Below are 19627 nucleotides of genomic sequence, written 5' to 3' on the forward strand. Positions count from 1 at the left end.
TGTGTGTAAGCAACTGTTATCTACTGATGTTGGGTTGGTCCTGGTTGTATTCGGAGCTTGTACCCTTGAGACATGGAGTTGAATACTGATGATGTTAAGGCTCCTTGATCTCGGATTTGACTGAAGGCGTTTCCAATATGCCGTGGGTGAAGAAGCCTTCAAGCTTCCGCGCCTGAATCCGAGAATCCAACTCAGTCAAGTGGGTCATTCCCCATGGCTTCCTTTGGTACTGTACTCTAAAAAATGCCTGAAAGTCAGGTTCTGTAAAGGGTGAAAAGGTCCCGTAACCCCACTCCAAACTACTCATTCCGTGTTCCAAACCCTTCAATTCCACATGCTCTCTCAAAGAAATACACAGGGATTAAGGGGTATTCGAAGCCTCTACATCAAAGCTGAACAGCTGGAGAAGTAGGTACAAATAGCAATGAAATCAATTCCCTACTTACTCGTCCCTCTCACCAATACCTTAAATTATCTGGATGTGTATCTCACCCCTGGTTGTGGGTTATCAACACTCCATTGTGATACTAGCAAAACAAAAAAAAATAATAAACGAAGGGAACCACAGGGATATATAACGAGACCCCATCTATACAGCCTGTAACATGTCCTTTAGTCACCTGACCAGTTTTGACTTTCTCGACATTGCATGGGATCCACAAACTCGAGTCTTCAACCGGGTTTCCTGAAATACTGCTCACATTGTTGAATTCAGCCCAGCACTCTCTTGGGTTGCACTTTATCATTTGTTCCCGAAGACCCATTATTCCCCTTGATTCTGGATTTATGTGCACTATTGGGGAGCGCACTATGACCCATTTGTACCAAGCTTGAAATAAAAACCCGAGAGTGAGCTTAGAGACAAACCCCACAATGTGGAAACAACTTGCATTCATATAGATCATCAAGAGCTTGCCATCCAGAAAATCCAAGAAGAACCCGCAGCATGAACTAACTCCAAAAGTGTGGTATTGGGTATGGAAACGAGAGAATGAGGAATCGAAAAATGGGCACATGCATGGAGCCTCATATGCGCGGTCATCAAATAACACATTGGATTAAGGATGGAACGGATGATAGATATGGGTACGAATGGTGTTTAATGGAAGATAGGTGGTTGGGGAAAAGTGTAATGGACATTGTGGGAGACACTTAAGGGCATACATCAGGAGAAAGGATGGGTTTGAAATGTGATAAAAGATGGGTATACATGCTGAGTGATGATGAGAGAGAAAAGGTGGCGGGGAGAATATGAATGTGATGAGACATGGGTATGGAGTTGTGATAGCATGAGATGATGGAGGCCAATGAGGGGGACTGTATGCATGAACGGCATGTGGTATTGAGAGATAAGGGCAGTGGTGGGCATGTGAGGGTATTAATGGGTCTGGAAATCGGTTATGAAGGGTATGATGGAAATGAGAGATGGATGAATGAAGTGGGTATCAAGAAATGGGCTGCATGGTGGTGTAGAGAGAGAAAGAATGAGAGAAATGGATAAGTTGATACGCATAGGCAATGAATGGGTAAGGTGAAGTATAGGGATGAGGGAGTGGGCAGCGGACATGTAAAGCATTGGATTAGTACATGGGTACAGTGGTTTAAAAGAGTGGTGAGAAAAAGTGACCATGCAAGTGACAACTATACATGCGGGCCCACGATTGCAGAATTGGACTGCATTACTGCGTCCCTTACTGAACCCTCATCTGTATTTCACCTCCTCGTAGGATTATTTTCTGCATCAAAGTTAGAATAAACCCAGATGGTCACCTTCGCAAAAGGATCAAAGCAGCTTGTAGTGCCACTAGCATTGGTGACAATATGGAACTCTGGCTATTGTTCCTTCTCATTAGCTCCATTAACGAACATAGGAACATCCTGGCTTGGTGCTGAGACGACTAACTGCCTTCATATCACCTTTGTCCTTGTCAAAGAACACACCAGTTGATTCGACAACAACTTCAACTCTGGTCTCACCCCATGGAATCTCCTCTGAGTTCCTAATACCAAAGATGGTGACTAGCGTCTCGTTAACAACTCGCCTCCTAAACTAAAACTCTCACACCCTTACAACTTTTCTATCTCTATCGGAGCACACAACCATATCCCAAATTACTCATGCTAGTAGATGGGTAATGAAGATCATCAAACCATATACATATCCAGCCATCTAAGAGTAAGGACTGTTCTGATATTGGCTAAACTGGGGTTCTTTCTCGGACTCTGAAAAATAACCCTTTGTCGCTAGTCCCATTACCTTTCGTTCATATCTGACTGTTGGCAATACTCCTCATCACAGAGATCACAAAGGTGTGAAGCAAAAAAAACGGTCCCATTTCATCAAACCCTCCTTATCTGCGCTGCTGAAGAAAAACAAACCAGCCTGACACCAAGGACCACCATAACCCCATTCTCTGCTCTTTCATGGAATCAACTTTTACCTTCTCAAAAATCTCAAACCATGTAAAACACTAAAGAAACAGTCAACGGGAGACTGGAATATTTTCTTGAACCAGAAAAAAAACAAACAGTGAAAGAAGAAAACAGAGGACGAAGGAAAATTACTATCATGAAAGATAAAAACCCAATGAAAATGTATCACAAGATGGATATAAAGGGCTCCAAACAGGTGGGGATGATCTGGAGATCCTCAATATTACAAGCTTAAAACCAAACTAAGCTCAAGAAAGGTCCAGCCATTTACAGAGGAGAATATCAAGAGTAACAGAGAGAAGCATAACAGAGCACCATATACCAACAAGCATGTTCAATCAAAACAAACCTGTGGCCCTTGACGTCCACAGCAAACAATAAAACCTTGTTCACAGATCAGCAGAGAATCCAAACAGAGAATGATGCAAGACATCAAGAGACGGGAACATACCAAACCCAAGGTAGATTTACCTGAAGCTAGCAAAAGACTTCTTCACCAGCAAGTTTTTTTCTTCCCGAGCTAGCTCCACTCTCTGAATATTCCTCCAGTAGCAAAAACTTGGCTCTCAAGCAAGAAAATCGTCTCTCAATGTGAATCTCCCTCTCTCCACTCTCCCTCCAGCCAAAACGAGCTTTTTTTTTTTTCCTTTCTTTTCCTCTACCCCTCTCTCAAAAGCACCTTCACCCTGCAACTCTCTCACCAGCAGCCTAAAAAAAAAAACCTCCTCTGGTTTTCTTTCTTTCTTTTTTTCAGCTGAGAACCCTCCTCAAAATCTCTCCTAACGGCTTGCTCCTCAAAAACGCTCCTCCCTGCAGCTGCCTTCTGCCCCTCAACAACCTGCAGCTTTTGCAGATTCCTCCTTGCCAGGTGTCAATCTCTGATTGGCTTTCAAAAACACTGTTCTGATTCCATGATAGCCAATCAGGGATTGACACATGGCCTCCTAGAAATGCTCCATCTGGCCAAATAAGCTGCAACAAATTCAAAAAGAAAGTGCTCCCAAAATGGGGGTCTACAGTTATGCTCCAATATCCTTTGTAATTCAATGATACAACTCTACCAAGGAAATTGCAATAAACACATAGCATTATGAGATTGCAACAAAGTCATGTTCCACATTATGCTAGATCTTAGCTTCATTAGACTAAAACAATGTATAACCCTAGTTTCTAATTCCTTTTTACTAAAGAAAGTCTTTTTTCAGGCCCTCAGAAAGTAGAGTTGATTAGTTTAATAATTTGATGCACTTGGAGTATAAACGAATAGTTCCATTTACACCAAGAAAGTTGGAAAGGAATCCCTCCTCAGTAATGCTAAGTTTTGAATAAAATCCATCTAAATTATGTTGTGGCAATAAAATTACATATAGCTCATAAATTTTCTATTGAAGACATGTTCTACAATCACCTAGAGAACATAATACTTCTAAGAAGGTGGTAGAATGAAATTAGACCAAACTCATACAAGTAAATGGGTAATTCATTTGAAGACTACAATGCATGTTGCACCAAAGTAAAAACATAAACATACCATATATAAAATGATAATCAAGTTAGCCTCAAAAACAGCATGAAGGATAAGATGTGAGGATCATAGAGGAATAAATAGGCTAAGTCAAAACTAAATTCCATGAGAAATTAAGAAAATTGCAAACACCATACCACTAAGCTTGCATGATATACCTTACAAAATTTGTATATTAGACATCAATGATTACTTTAGCTAAATAGCGCATTTTGTCTAGATAAGTGTGCAAAATAAGATCAGATTTAGTGGTGGTTGGCTTGTACCAGGAAGCAAGATTATATTTTGTACCAGAAATATTCATTCTAATCAATAAAATCCAAAGCCTCTATTTGCATATCTAAGAAATCCATGTCAAACTATGTTAAATGGTTTTTGATATGGAACAACGTTAAGTATTCCTAGTGTTAGTGAGCTTTTTGACAAGACAATGAATTAACAAGAAATTTGCAATTGTAGAGTTGAATCATATGCTCTATGATTTTGTCACTGTAATTCACCCATCAATACTATAAGGTAAGAAATTCACAAAATTAACATATTGGTAGAAATGCCAGAACAATTATAAAAAATGCTTAAACCATAAAAACATGTGAGACATCATAGAGAGAGAAAAAACTTAATGGTAATTGATATATATATATATATATATATATATATATATATATATATATATATATATATATATATATATATATATAAGGAAGGAGAAGAAAAAGGTTGTTGCATAGAAACATTCATTTGAGCTATAACATGGTCAGATTTATATGAAACTTACCATCAGTACTTGCAACTCCCTGCAAATGAAAACAAATTGAGTAAGAAAATTACACAAGCATAATCAAACAAGAAGTTTGGTCAGAGATGCACCTTTTGCCATCGTTCAATATCAGTCAAAATAGTCTTACTTTTTTTAGTAGTCACTTTTGCTACCTGAACAAAAAATAGCCATCTCAAATATGTAAGACAACAACTTAAACTATCTCCGAACAGGTGACATATCTAATACATCAGACAAGAATGTGATAAATTCAATCTTTTCCTCTTTTCTTCGTTTTTCTTTCTCATTTCTCCCTAACTTGTTACAAGGGTTGCTATTACATCTGGGGATCAAATCAAATAGAGCACACAAAAATCTACAAGGCGGACAACCTAATTGGCAACAACCGTACAAAAAAAACAACAGAAATAACCAGACGCCAAAAATAAAGTATGTATGGTTTAGTTTCACCCTTTAATTTTTAATATTGTCACAAATGTCATGGAATTTTTAATTTTGGATGTATGTGTATTAATTCTGGAGGGAGAAATAAAAGGCAGATTTTGAAGAATCGATTTCCTAGTAACTTATCTAGATTGCTGGAGTATGGGCTGTTGTGCATCTGTGCTATAATAAACAGAAAAAATAATAATAGTTGTCTTCAACCAAAAGTTTTTCCAAGCATGATCATCCTCACTTAGATGAAAGCCTTTTTTGACTTCCTCACTTCAAGTTCTTTTATGCATCAGTAGAACATATACATTAATTCTTCCTTAAGCGTCCCAACTCTATGGTGCAATAAAGATGATTATATGTATTCTTGTTATTAACACATTTTTCACTAGGAAAACATTGGAAAAAAAATTCCTTTAAATTTGGAAAGGATTACAATCTCTATTGTCTTTTAGGGGAAAAGAAAAAGTGTATCTCCTGTGTCTTCCTCCACAAGAGTTGTCAATTGAGGAATTGAAGAAAACTAATCCCAAATTGAGAAGCCTTTGAATATTTATATTTGCATACTAGAGCCTCAAGCCTAACTTGACTTGAGTGTTGGAGATTTGAAGACTTGATTTGAGCCTTTTTTTTTTCTATTACTTGATTTGGATTTTGATTTGAACAACTATAACCAAAGAAAGTGAAAACTCTTACTTGGATAGAGGCAACCTTTGGAGATTTGAGTCTTGAAGTTTCAATAAAACATTGATTAAGAATTTGAAGACTAGAACATTTGAAGTCTTGATTTCAGTTTTTTTTTTTGACTTGAATTGGATCTTGATTTGAACAACTATAACCAAGGAAAGTGAAATCCTTGATTTGGCCTTTCGAGATTAGAGTCTTGAAGTTTCACAAAAACATTGATGGAGAACCTGAATAGGTTGATCTCAATCAAGGAAGCCTTTTAGAGATGTTAATCATGAAACTTTAAAGATCTTTTAAAGCCCTGAAGATTCATAAACTCTTTAGAGCCTTCTCTAAGGACTAGAAGACACTTGAGAGCCTCATTTAAAGATCCAAAGACATTTTGGAGCCTCCTTTGAAGAGTTATAGATCTTTTAGAGCCTTTTTTTGAGATTCAAAGATACTTTGGAGCCTCCCATAAAAGATTCAAAGACACTTCACACCTCCTTTGAAAAAGTCTTGAACCTCCCTAGAAGAGGTTTGAGTCTCACTTGAAGAGAAAGTTCTCCTCAACTTCATGTCTTCTGAATATAGCCTTGAAGGTTAAGGGTTTCTCCTTTCTAGGAGTTACAAAGACAATATTTTTGTAGTCTTCAATCACATGAGAGTTATTCCTTAATCTTTGCAATGAACTAAAGTTACTTAAACAAATAATTTTAATAATCTAAAATATGATGTGCAACTTTCAATTAGCCACAATTTCACGGGCAAGTTTATAGACTAATAAAAATACAACTTGTCCCTAAAATTGTTGGCTTCATGTGACACATTGAATTGGTATATTTTTTGAAAATTTATTCAATGCGGAAACCTTTAATTAGCCACAATTTTAGGGACAAGTTGTATTTTATTAGTACATACAATTAGAAAACAATTGACCTTCCTCAATTGAGGACCTCATGCAACCACACTGAGTTGTTTTATTTTTTGAAAATTTATTCAATGTAGAAACTTTCAAATGAACATTTATTCATTGTGGAATGTTTCAATTGGCCATAATTTTATGGACAAGTATTTTTTCATTAGTCCATATTACCCTAATGTAAATACATGGCTAATTGTGACTTGCTAATTATTACCCTTCTACACTTGCACTGGCAGGACGTAGAATTCATAATCATTGGAAATTTCTTCATGTAGCTACATGGTGATTTTCTCAACCCACTTCAATACACTGTTTACATTGCTTTCTTATCATTGTCATCAAGATAAGACCAGTTTAAAAAAAATGTAAGTTCTTAATGTTATTGATCCCAAATTAATACGCTTTAAAAAACCTTTGATAATAACTTTTTGATTTTATCATAGTTCATGTGTTCTTTAGAATTCTAATTATGAGTTCTTGCTTGATATCATGTTGGTTTGTTTGATTTAAAAATCATTAATTCGTTGTTTGGGTAGTCTTTTGTTAAGTTTAATTTTCAGAGGTCATAGGAAAATAATGAAGATTGGCCACTACTCTCACCATATGAGTTTTCTTGGATGTCGAACATTTTATTTTGTGGTTTTGTTTTTTTTTTGTTTTACTTGGTATTTTGTTTCTTATATTTTGTTATTTTTAAATTAGTTTCTTTCATTTGAAAAGAAAATACTTTTCTCCAAAGATCCCTTTGAAAATCTATTTTAAAAATTCATCTAGAATCCTTAGGATCAAAATCTTATTTTTTTTTTTCAAAAATATGCAACTATATCTCATTCAGTTTGTGCCCTTTTATTTTCAATAAAAATATGGTTTTGAGTAAAATGTGAATCCAAGCTTGAAGTCCCAAATAGATGGGAATCCATATGCTAGATTTATGTATATCAATTGGGGATTTGGTGGAACCCCTACATAAAATCATTTTTCAAAAGCCTTTTATCATTAGCTTGTTCAATTTACTATGTCTCTAAAAAGATATTTTGATTTAATCTATTTATGATGTTTCTAAAATTTTCCTAATGATTGTATAATAGTGTAGACATCTTGAACATGACTTTAGAACTTTGTTTGAGGTTAAAAAGCAATATTGAAATGGAAGATATGAATGAGTCTTTCAGATGGTTCTGTTTTCACCTAGTTTTGGACACTCTATATGTTTTTGCGAAAATAAATTATTAGATGACTTTGTAAATTTGTTTTGATATTTTTCCTAAATTTGTGATGTTCTGAAAATGAGTTTTGACACCTACAATATTGAAATATATGTTTTCTAAAGGGAGATGTGTTTTTTTAAAGTTGCATCCACTGTACATGATTGATTTTGGACAGCTAATGAGTTTTGAGTGTTTTAAAAATAGTGTTGAGTGCTCCTTGACCTTGGCTTTATTTTTTTGTGTAATTTAGACACTTAAATGACATGTATGATTTTAGGAGACATATGCATGTTTTTTTAAATTCGGTATATGTATGTCATTGTTTTTTGCCCAGTTCTAGACCTTTTGGAACTTTTAGGGCTTTTGTTTAAATTTTTTATTTGAATGATTGTTTGGCCATGTGGATGATAGACTAGACATGCAACAGATGTTCTCTGGAATTTTTTTCAATTTAATTCACATTTTTTTTCAATTTTTTTTTTTTTTTGTGAAAACTTATATTCTGACAACATGCTGGAAATTTTGTACCGTGTTTACCTAATATTTTAACCTAGTATTGTTTGGCATATCTTGACTTGATTTTGGCTTTTATTCTTTAATGTAGACATAATGAGGATGTTGTTTGATTTTTTTATAACAAAATAATGTTTTTAGATATTTGTTAGGATGTTTTAAGTGAATGCAACTATTGTATCCCTTTACTGCATGTTTTTGTCTTAGTTACTAACTTTGATACTTATAGGTATCTAGAGCATTAATTTAAATTTAACCATGAGCCCGTATGCATGTCCTATGTGATAGTTGTTGTTTCTTTAAACTCATGCCATTTAATTTGAGTTGTATATTAGGGTTTATTGTTATAGTTATTGGTTATTACTTGTGAGCTAACCCTCTCTATCCACATGTAAGCGCATTGTAAGTTATGCATGCTATCTAGGTACGTCCCATACATCCTTTCTCTTTTTAATTTTGTAAATAATCAAATTTTGTTTGTGAATACTCTCGTGTTTGATATTGTCTTGATTGCTTTGATTTATTGCTTGATTATTTGAATGGATTGAATGCATGAGGTATATTGTATTATATTGTCAAACTAACTTTGATGTCTTGTGATAGCACCTAAGAAGCAATCCAAGTACACACCCTAAGTTTTCTTTATGATTGTGATTGGCTTTCTTGTTCGGCACGTTAATTTTAAAATCGCCTTAGCTTTTCTAGGTATCCATAATTAATCAATTACTTGTTATATTTCCCTTGAATTAACCAATAGAGACTTCTTTAGGGCTAAGAGGGGTGTTATCTCTTTGAGGTACCTTCCCGATAGGTAACCTGATCTCCGAACTTAGACTCAAACTTTTCGAAGACATACTTTTCCAAAACTATGGAGTCGCATTTTTTTAGGGTTTTTATTTCTTGTTTTATTTTTCCTTTAAAAATAAAATAAAATAAGTGGCGACTCCGATTTTACTAAAACTAATTTTTCACCATTAAAAAATGAGTCTCATCGACGAGTGGAGGCACACGTGAAAAATGTGAGTCCAATCTTATTTCATTCTTTTGATAAGAAGAGGGTGTAGACCAGTCTTGACTTTTCTGGTTGAGTTTTCGCATGCCTTTGGATATTAGGTTCAATATCTTCTATGATGGTAGGGCTTGTTATATTGCTGATGTATTTGTGATGATGTTTTCATATTGACAATTGATATGTCGTGTTTTGTCCTACTTGCATTTTAGACTTAGAGTTTTGGTTAGCATTTGTTTTGTCTAGCATTTTGGTTCGGCTTTGTTAGCACAATTTTTGTGATGTATGGTCCTATGTGGCCATTTAATGATTGAGGCTAGTTATTTTCATTGTGTGATTGTTGAGCATATCCTAAAGTGTCTTGTGTGGTGACATTCTGTGTCTGATGTTGGTCACTATCTTACACTAAGGCATACCCCATTTTTGAGTTCATCATATCTCTTATTGATTTCATGATCGCTCGATTTGTTTACTAATACTAGCGAGTCATTATACTGGGCATACCTCATTTCTCATTAAGTTCATCATCCTAGTCACTCCTTCTTTCAGGGTTCTTCTGGGTGTCTCTGGTTACAAACCACATTTCTTGGTTCTTGTTTTGCTTTAAGTGTTCTTAATTACAGATCGCATTTCATTCCCATTTCTTTGAGTTTGATAAGGCATTCCCCTTCTGTCATTTTATTAAGGTCATCCTCATTCCTTTAGTTTGTTTAGGGCATTGATTACTACCTAAAAAGTGCTATTTTACACCTTTAAGTCATTATGTTTTAAGCACTTTTGTGTAGTAATTCTTCATCTTTATTCCAATTGGCATGTTAAGGACCTAGTAATGACTCCTAATCATATTTGTGGCTAGTTTTAGTGTTTTTGACATCTTTTTAGATCATTAAGACAAGCCATCCAAAGGAGAAAAGCAAAGAAAACCAAAGAGAAGCAAAGAGAAGCAAGGAGGAAAACAGAGGACAGTAGTTGCAGTCTTCTTTGGCACTTTTGGAGCACTTCCCGAAGTCCATTTTTTACATGCTATATACCATTTCAAAGCTTAGGAAGTCAAGAATCTAACGCTTCAAACTGTGTATGATTTGGAGCTGAAACGAGGAAGATATGGCCTTTGGAAGACAACTGCTCCAGGTGTGCGAATGGTGTGCGAAACTCGCACACCCCCCTCAGGTGTGCGAAAATTCGCACACCCCATGCGTGGTGCGAATTTTCCTCTGTTTTTGCCAACTCCACTTTAGATATTTTCTTTTGTATTTTTTGATGTAATTTCCTTTCTTCTCCTTGTAACAAGCCAATCACAAGCTTTGCTTTTGTAAAAACTATATAAGGGGTGGAAATCACCTCTTGGAGGTATCACGCGTCTTATGTTTTACACTTAGAAAAATATACAGAGATCTCTCGTTTTACCTTTTCTCTTTACTATTTTCTTTTTCTTGGAAGCCAAACAACCTCTGAGGATGTTTTCTCAGAGGATGAGAGGCTAAACTTTTGGTTTCTTGGAGTGATGGAAGCTAGGTGAAAAGTCCAGATGCAAGGTGGAAAACGCTCGTGCCTTAAATACAGGTAGTTGAAGTTCATAAATGGCTTTTAAATCCAAAGTTTTGCTTTAAATCCCTTAAAATCACTTTGAATGGCCAATACATGGTAAGCTTCAGGTCTCTATGGATGCTTATTGCTAGATCCATATCAGTCCATTAGTTATCATGTACGAGCCATTGGAAAGTGGTTCAAGGTGAAGACCCATAGTGTCTAAAGCCATTAATGGACCTTGACTACCATTTCTATTGATTTTTATGGATTAAATCTTCATTGTTAAACCTATACCGGTTCGGGAAATAACTATAGGTTAAATCCCCAATGCGAGGAGAAAAATCCGGAATTTTCCACTTTGCATTCTAAACTTGATCCTAGCAATCCTGAGCTCCGGGAGACTTTCTTTCTTCCATTTTTAATTAGTTTATGTTAATTTAGTTTCAAACACTTTCCAAACAAATTTTATTTTCTTTTAAACTCTAAGTTTTTGATAAAGGAAATCATTAAATTCAATTCCTAATCATGAGTATATCACTGGTAGAATAAAAACTCATCCCAGAGTTCGACCCTAGAGCCACTATACTATAGTAGCTTTGCTACCTAGTATGAGGTTATAGGTTTTATAAATGTTTTTGATTAAATGACCCGACTGGATTTACATACGCGAATCAAAATGGCGCCGTTGCCGGGGATGGTGCCACGATACAGTGATACAACCTTTTAGAGGCTACTTGTGATTTTCATCACAAGTTTGGTGAATTCCTTTTTCACTAACTTTATTTTTTTTATTGTAGAATTTCTTTTGTTTTCTTTCTAACTTTAACTTTCTTCTAGTTTTCTTTTGTTTTTGTTGTCTTTGTTTTGTTTTCAGGCAAGTAGTGATTTGTGTATGCCCTATTGGATTCGGGACCAAGAGGGTAGATTAGTAAGGATTGAGAATCCTCAAGACACAGAGTTGGATATCTGTGTAAACATCATGGACCCTCCACAAGAGGATCAGAATTCTCAACAAGGTCAAGGGGGTAATCCAAATGCATATCTATCCATGAGGGATAGAATGCACCCACCAAGGATGAGTGCACCCTCATGCATCATACCTCCTCTTGAGCAGCTGATTATAAGGCCCCATATTGTGCCCCTTCTACCAAATTTCCATGGAATGGAGAGTGAGAATCCATATGCCCACATTAAGGAGTTTGAGGAGGTGTGCAATACCTTTAGAGAGGGAGGAGCTTCAATAGACTTGATGAGACTCAAGCTATTCCCTTTCACTTTGAAGGACAAGGCAAAAATATGGCTTAATTCCTCTAAGGCCAAGGAGCATAAGGAATTGGGTTGATCTTCAGGCCGAGTTTTTGAAGAAAATTTTCCCCACCCATAGGACCAATGGGTTGAAGAGACAAATCTCAAACTTTTCTGCAAAAGAAAATGAGAAGTTCCATGAATGTTGGGAAAGGTATATGGAGGCCATCAATGCTTGTCCTCATCATGGCTTTGATACGTGGCTCTTGGTGAGCTATTTCTATGATGGGATGTCTTCCTTCATGAAGCAAATTCTTGAAACCATGTGTGGGGGAGATTTTATGAGTAAGAATTCGGAAGAAGCCATGGATTTTTTAAGTTATGTATCTGAGGTAACAAGAGGATGGGATGAGCCCAACTCAAAGGAATTGGGAAGGATGAAAGCTCCTGTAAATCCAAAGGGTGGAATGTACATGTTAAGTGAAGACATGGACATGAAAGCTAAGGTGGCAACAATAGCAAGGAGGTTGGAAGAACTTGAGTTGAAAAAGATGCATGAAGTCCAAGCCATTTCCGAGACTCAAGCCCATGCCATGCCATGCACCATTTGCCAATCATGTGATCATGTGGTAGATGAATGCCCAACCATGCCAGCTGTGAGGGAGATGTTAGGTGATCAAGCCAATGTTGTGGGGCAATTTAGGCCTAACAACAATGCACCTTATGGAAACACCTATAATTCAAGCTGGAGAAACCATCCAAATTTTTCTTGGAAACCAAGACCACCTCCATACCAACCACAAGCCCAAACTCAAGCACCTCAACAAACCTCTTCAGTGGAGCAAGCCATTGCGAACCTAAGTAAAGTCATGAATGACTTTGTGGGTGAACAAAGGGCAATCAACTCCCAATTGCACCAAAAGATTGAGAATGTTGAGAGTTCTCTAAATAAGAGAATGGATGGGATGCAAAATGATCTATATCAGAAGATAGATAATATTCAATACTCCATCTCTAGGCTTACCAACCTCAACACAGTGAATGAGAAAGGAAAGTTCCCCTCTCAACCAAGCCAAAATCCTAAGGGTGTTTATGAAGTTGAAACCCAAGAGGGGGATTCTTCAAAGTTGAGGGAGGTTAAAGCCGTGATCACCTTGAGGAGTGGAAAGGAGGTTGATCAACCCTTGCCTAAGGTGAGGCAAGATGAAGAACTCTTGTCAAAGAAAACCTTGGTTAAAGAGAGCAATAACCAAGAAGAGGAGAGTGGGAAGAAAAGTGCATCCAAATCAAGCATTGAAGAAGAGCCGAGGATAGTGATTAAAGAAGATATGATGAAGAAACATATGCCTCCCCCTTTTCCTCAAGCTTTATATGGAAAGAAGGAAATCAAGAATTCATCAGAAATTCTTGAAGTCTTGAGACAAGTGAAGGTGAATATACCCTTACTTGATATGATCAAGCAAGTCCCCACATATGCAAAGTTTCTAAAGGACTTGTGCACGGTTAAGAGAGGGCTACATGTGATAAAGAATGCATTCCTCACTGAGCAAGTAAGTGCTATCATTCAGAGTAAGTCTCCAGTTAAGTATAAAGATCCGGGTTGCCCCACCATTGCAGTCAACATTGGAGGGACACTTGTGGAGAAAGCTTTACTAAACTTGGGGGCAAGTGTGAATTTGCTCCCATACTCTGTGTACAAGCAACTGGGACTTGGAGGATTGAAGCCCACAGCCATCACTCTCTCCTTAGCTGATAGGTCTGTCAAAATCCCAAGGGGGGTGATAGAGGATGTTCTAGTTCAAGTGGACAAATTCTACTATCCCGTGGATTTTGTTGTGCTTGATACTGATCCCACTGTTAAGGAAGCCAATTACGTGCCAATCATCCTTGGGAGACCTTTCCTGGCTACCTCCAATGCCATCATCAATTGTAGAAATGGGGTGATGCAACTCACATTTGGAAACATGACCTTGGAATTAAACATATTCCATCTTTGCAAGAGGCATCTTCACCCAGATGAGGATGAAGGATTGGAGGAGGTGTGCCTGATCAACACCTTGGTTAAAGAGCATTGTGACAAGAGCTTAGAAGAGAGCTTGAATGAAAGCCTTGAAGTGTTTGAAGAAGGGTTACCTGAACCCTCTGATGTGCTAGCTATCATGTCTTCTTGGAGGAGACGGGAAGAGATCTTACCACTGTTCAATAAGGAGGACTCACAAGGAGCAGCTATGGAGGACCCTTCAAAGCTTGTTTTGAAGCCACTTCCTGTTAATTTGAAGTATGCATACTTGGAGGAAGATGAGAAATGTCCAGTGGTGGTCTCTTCAAATCTCACAAGTGATCAAGAGGATAGTCTTTTGGGAGTCCTCAGAAAATGCAAGAAAGCCATTGGATGGCAAATTTCTGATCTGAAAGGGATTAGTCCTTTGGTGTGCACCCACCATATCTACATGGAGGAAGATGCAAAACCAGTGAAGCAGCCCCAGAGGAGGTTGAATCCTCACATGCAAGAGGTGGTGAGGGGTGAAGTTCTGAAGCTACTACAAGTAGGGATCATATATCCCATTTCAGATAGCTTGTGGGTGAGCCCCACCCAAGTAGTTCCAAAGAAATCTGGAATCACTGTGATCCAGAATGAGAAAGGGGAGGAAGTCTCTACACGTCCTACCTCAGGATGGAGGGTGTGTATAGACTACAGGAGGTTGAATTCAGTGACTAGGAAGGACCATTTCCTATTGCCTTTCATGGACCAAGTCCTTGAGAGAGTCTCAGTACATCCTTTCTACTGTTTTCTAGATGGTTACTCGGGGTACTTCCAAATAGAGATTGATTTGGAAGATCAAGAAAAAACAACCTTCACATGCCCCTTTGGTACTTTTGCGTATAGGAGAATGCCCTTTGGTTTATGTAATGCTCCTGCAACTTTCCAAAGATGTATGCTAAGCATCTTCAGTGATATGGTGGAACGCATCATGGAAGTCTTCATGGATGACATCACTGTATATGGAAGTTCTTTTGAGGAGTGTTTGTTGCACTTAGAAGCTGTTCTCCACAGATGTATTGAGAAAGACCTAGTGCTAAATTGGGAGAAGTGCCATTTTATGGTACAACAAGGCATTGTCTTAGGACATGTAATCTCCAAAAATGGCATTGAGGTAGACAAGGCAAAGGTGGAGCTAATTGTTAAGTTACCACCTCCCACAAATGTTAAAGGAATTAGGCAATTCCTAGGACATGCCGGGTTCTATAGGAGGTTCATTAAGGATTTCTCAAAAATCTCAAAGCCTCTTTGTGAACTCTTGGTAAAGGATGCCAAGTTTGTGTGGGATGAGAAGTGTTAGAAGAGTTTTGAGGAATTGAAGCAATTCCTCACAACTGCACCAATAGTGAGAGCCCCAAATTGGAAATTACCTTTTGAGGTAATGTGTGATGCAAGTGATCTTGCTATGGGGGCTGTTTTGGGGCAAAGAGAGGATGGAAAGCCTTATGTGATTTATTACGCGAGCAAAACTTTGAACGAGGCTCAAAGGAACTACACAACTACTGAGAAGGAGTTGTTGGCAGTAGTTTTTGCCTTGGATAAGTTTCGTGCCTATTTAGTAGGGTCCTCTATAGTGGTGTTCACTGACCATTCCGCTTTGAAGTACTTGCTAACCAAGCAAGATGCCAAGGCAAGATTGATAAGATGGATCCTTTTGCTCCAAGAATTCAATCTCCAAATCCGGGATAAAAAGGGAGTAGAAAATGTGGTAGCTGACCATTTGTCAAGACTTGTGATAGCACATGACTCACATGGTCTGCCTATCAATGATGACTTCCCTGAGGAGTCTCTCATGTCAATAGATGTAGCTCCTTGGTATTCTCACATTGCAAATTACTTGGTTACTGGGGAAGTTCCAAGCGAGTGGAGTACCCAAGACAAGAGGCATTTCTTTGCTAAGATCCATGCCTATTATTGGGAGGAGCCTTTTCTCTTCAAATATTGTGCGGATCAAATCATAAGGAAATGTGTTCCTGAACAAGAGCAATCATGAATTCTTTCCCATTGCCATGATAGTGCATGTGGAGGTCATTTTGCCTCCCAGAAAACAGCTATGAAAGTGATCCAATCAGGGTTTTGGTGGCCCTCTCTTTTCAAGGATGCCCACTCTATGTGCAAGGGATGTGATCGGTGTCAAAGGCTTGGTAAGCTTACACGCCGAAATATGATGCCCTTGAACCCCATTTGGATAGTGGATGTCTTTGATGTTTGGGGGATAGACTTCATGGGACCATTTCCAATGTCATTTGAACATTCCTACATTTTGGTGGGAGTGGATTATGTCTCTAAGTGGGTTGAAGCAATCCCATGTAGGAGCAATGATCATAGGGTGGTTCTTAAATTCCTCAAGGACAACATCTTTGCAAGATTTGGAGTGCCTAAGGCCATTATAAGTGATGGAGGAACCCACTTTTGTAATAAACCTTTTGAGACTCTTCTAGCCAAATATGGGGTTAAGCACAAGGTAGCTACACCTTATCACCCTCAAACAAGTGGCCAAGTTGAGTTAGCTAATCGGGAGATCAAGAATATATTAATGAAGGTGGTGAATGTGAATAGGAAGGATTGGTCTATTAAGCTCCTAGATTCCTTATGGGCGTATAGGACCGCTTACAAGACCATTCTTGGAATGTCTCCTTATCGGCTTGTTTATGGCAAAGCGTGTCATCTTCCAGTGGAGATTGAATACAAAGCATGGTGGGCAATCAAAAAACTCAACATGGATTTGACAAGAGCCGGGTTGAAAAGATGTTTAGATTTGAATGAATTGGAGGAAATGAGGAATGATGCTTACCTCAATTCAAAAATTGCAAAGGAGAGGTTGAAGAAATGGCATGATCAATTGGTAAATCAGAAGAATTTTGCCAAGGGGCAAAGAGTCTTGCTTTATGACTCTAAGCTTCATCTTTTTCCGGGAAAATTGAAATCAAGATGGACGGGTCCTTTCATAATTCATGAAGTGCAACCAAATGGAGTAGTGGAACTACTCAACTTCAATAGCACTCGAACTTTCAAAGTTAATGGGCATCGTCTCAAGCCCTATATTGAATCTTTTTCCCGAGACAAGGAGGAATTCATCCTCCTTGATCCACCTCCAACATGAAAACACTTGGTTCATGGTTGAACTTAGTCTCTCCAAAGACTAAAAAGTTCATCCTCTTTTTGTTCTCTTTTAAGTTGATTTTAGTTTAATCTAATGTTTTCTTGTGTTTATGCATGTTTTGATTTCTATTTTTGACTTTAATTTCATTCTAATGTGGTTTGAATTTTTTTTTTTTTTTTTGTGTGTTAACATGTAGAGGTAGGAAGGCTTGAAGGCTTGAAGAATGAAGTCTTGGTGAAAACAAGGGAAAACAGGGGAGAAAAGACAAGACTCAGCAAAATTCGCACACCCCCTTGTGGTGTGCGAAAATTTCGCACACCACTTACCCTGTGCGAATTTGCTTTTGTACCACTTTTCAAAAATTGCATGCTCTCGGTCCCTTGTGCGAATTTCACAGGAATGCGAACCTTGTGCGAACCCTGTGCGAATTCGTTTTTTGCGCCAATTTTCAAAACCATGCTCTCTGTCTTGGAGAATCACAGGTATGCGAAAATTTCGCACACCATTTTCCCCTGTGCGAAATTAATTTTTCTCTTTAAAAGTTATGTTCTCCACTTCAAAGTCTTAGCTTCTTCTTCAATTCTCTCAAAACCTCCCTTCCGATCACCCATTTCCATCCACAAAGCCCCTCTTCTTCATCATTCCTCATCATCAACACCACCATGGCAGCCCATCTCCATAGCTCCATTCCATAGCCGCGCATTCACTATTCACCACTTCCCATTTTCGGCAATTTCACCTCCTTCCACCATCAAAATCCTTTCAAATCTTCACCCAACCCTCTAAATCCATCCACAATCCAATCCCAAACCTTGTTCTTACCAAACCAAAGCCTAAACCATAAGCATTCAAGCCATGGTTTCTTCATAAGAAACCTATTGCCGCCGGCCATGGGAGCTCCCAATCTTCAATTTTCCTCTTGAAAAGCTCCAATTTCCAAGCCTATTCACCATGACAAATCTTTTTCATACCTAAGCCAGCTTTTCCCACCCTCAATGGCCACAAATTTTCACCATCTCAAACAAGCCACAATTCTTCAAACGCGCGGGTGAATAGTACCCTGTGCGAAAATTTCGCACACCCCCTTGAGGTGTGCGAAACTCGCACACCCCCCCCCCCCCCCCCCCCCCCCCCCCCCCTTGTGCGAAAATTTCAGCTTTTCCATCCCTACCTTCCCTAATCCCAAACCTCTGAGCCTCATTTCATCGCTTCATCATGCCTAAGACCCGAGGAGGATCTACCACAGCTCCCCAGAGCAGTCAGAGAGCCGCCCCTGTGCGGGCCCCACTAGATGCACCCTCACATTTACCTGGTTCTACCCCTCGAGCAGATACCATACGAGGAGAGCATCTGCCACGTCTGTGGCCCCTCCACAAATTCCACCTCGGAGTCCTCCTACAAAGAAAGCCAAGACTTCAGAGCCAGGAGAGTCCTCTAGAGCACTTCGGGATTCACAGTCTCAGCCTTCTTCGCCAGGCGCCCTAGACCCAGCTTGCCCATTGAGGGCAACTCCGATTGCTGATCGAGAGACTTTCATATCGAGGCATATTTCGATCACTCTCTTATGCGACAGCAGCCTGAGTTGCGGGATTCATACCGCCTACTTGAGAGGAGAGCCGCCCATTACTATCCCTGGTCCAGAGTATCGTGTCTTACTCGCTTCTTTCCAGACTTTGACCACTACTTAGACGGCCATTATGGAGCGGATGGACCACTTCCAGCTTCAGCAGGACCAGCAGACTCTCATTCTCCGTGAGATTCAGCACCACCTCGGTCTTTCACCACCAGCTCCACCTGTAGCGGTTCCTTCCACAGTTGCAGCGGAGGACCCCTCCTATCCACCAGAGGAACCTACTACTTGATCATACGATCACTCCTCTCCCTTTTTTGTATCTATATGCTACGTTTTTGGATGTCTTATATATTTTGGACCACTTTTATACTGGGATTGGATGTATTTCATGTTTATCTTGTATATTGTACTCTCTCAGTTTATATAGACATCTTCTTTTTTGTGTATTTTAGCTATTCCATTTTATTTCCTCTATTCATCAATCTTATGATTTTTCTTTTCTTATGCAACATGTGGTTTCTCCTGTTCATTCAGACTCCCTTACTATCAGGAGGTATCACTTCCTCCCTTTTATTATCTCTTGCTTTTGGAACATTGGGGACAATATTCATCCTAGTTGGGGGGAGAGTTGAGGAAGTAATTT

The 19627-nt window shown here is 38.5% G+C and overlaps 1 pseudogene; it reads right to left on the minus strand.

The window, feature by feature from the left end:
- The window catches only part of LOC100853739 (uncharacterized Rho GTPase-activating protein At5g61530-like), a 39378-nt pseudogene that overhangs the window by 1887 nt on the left and 17864 nt on the right, over positions 1 to 19627 (minus strand).

The sequence above is a fragment of the Vitis vinifera genome, chromosome 1 (assembly GCF_030704535.1).
Source record: "Vitis vinifera cultivar Pinot Noir 40024 chromosome 1, ASM3070453v1".
Lineage (NCBI taxonomy): Eukaryota > Viridiplantae > Streptophyta > Magnoliopsida > Vitales > Vitaceae > Vitis > Vitis vinifera.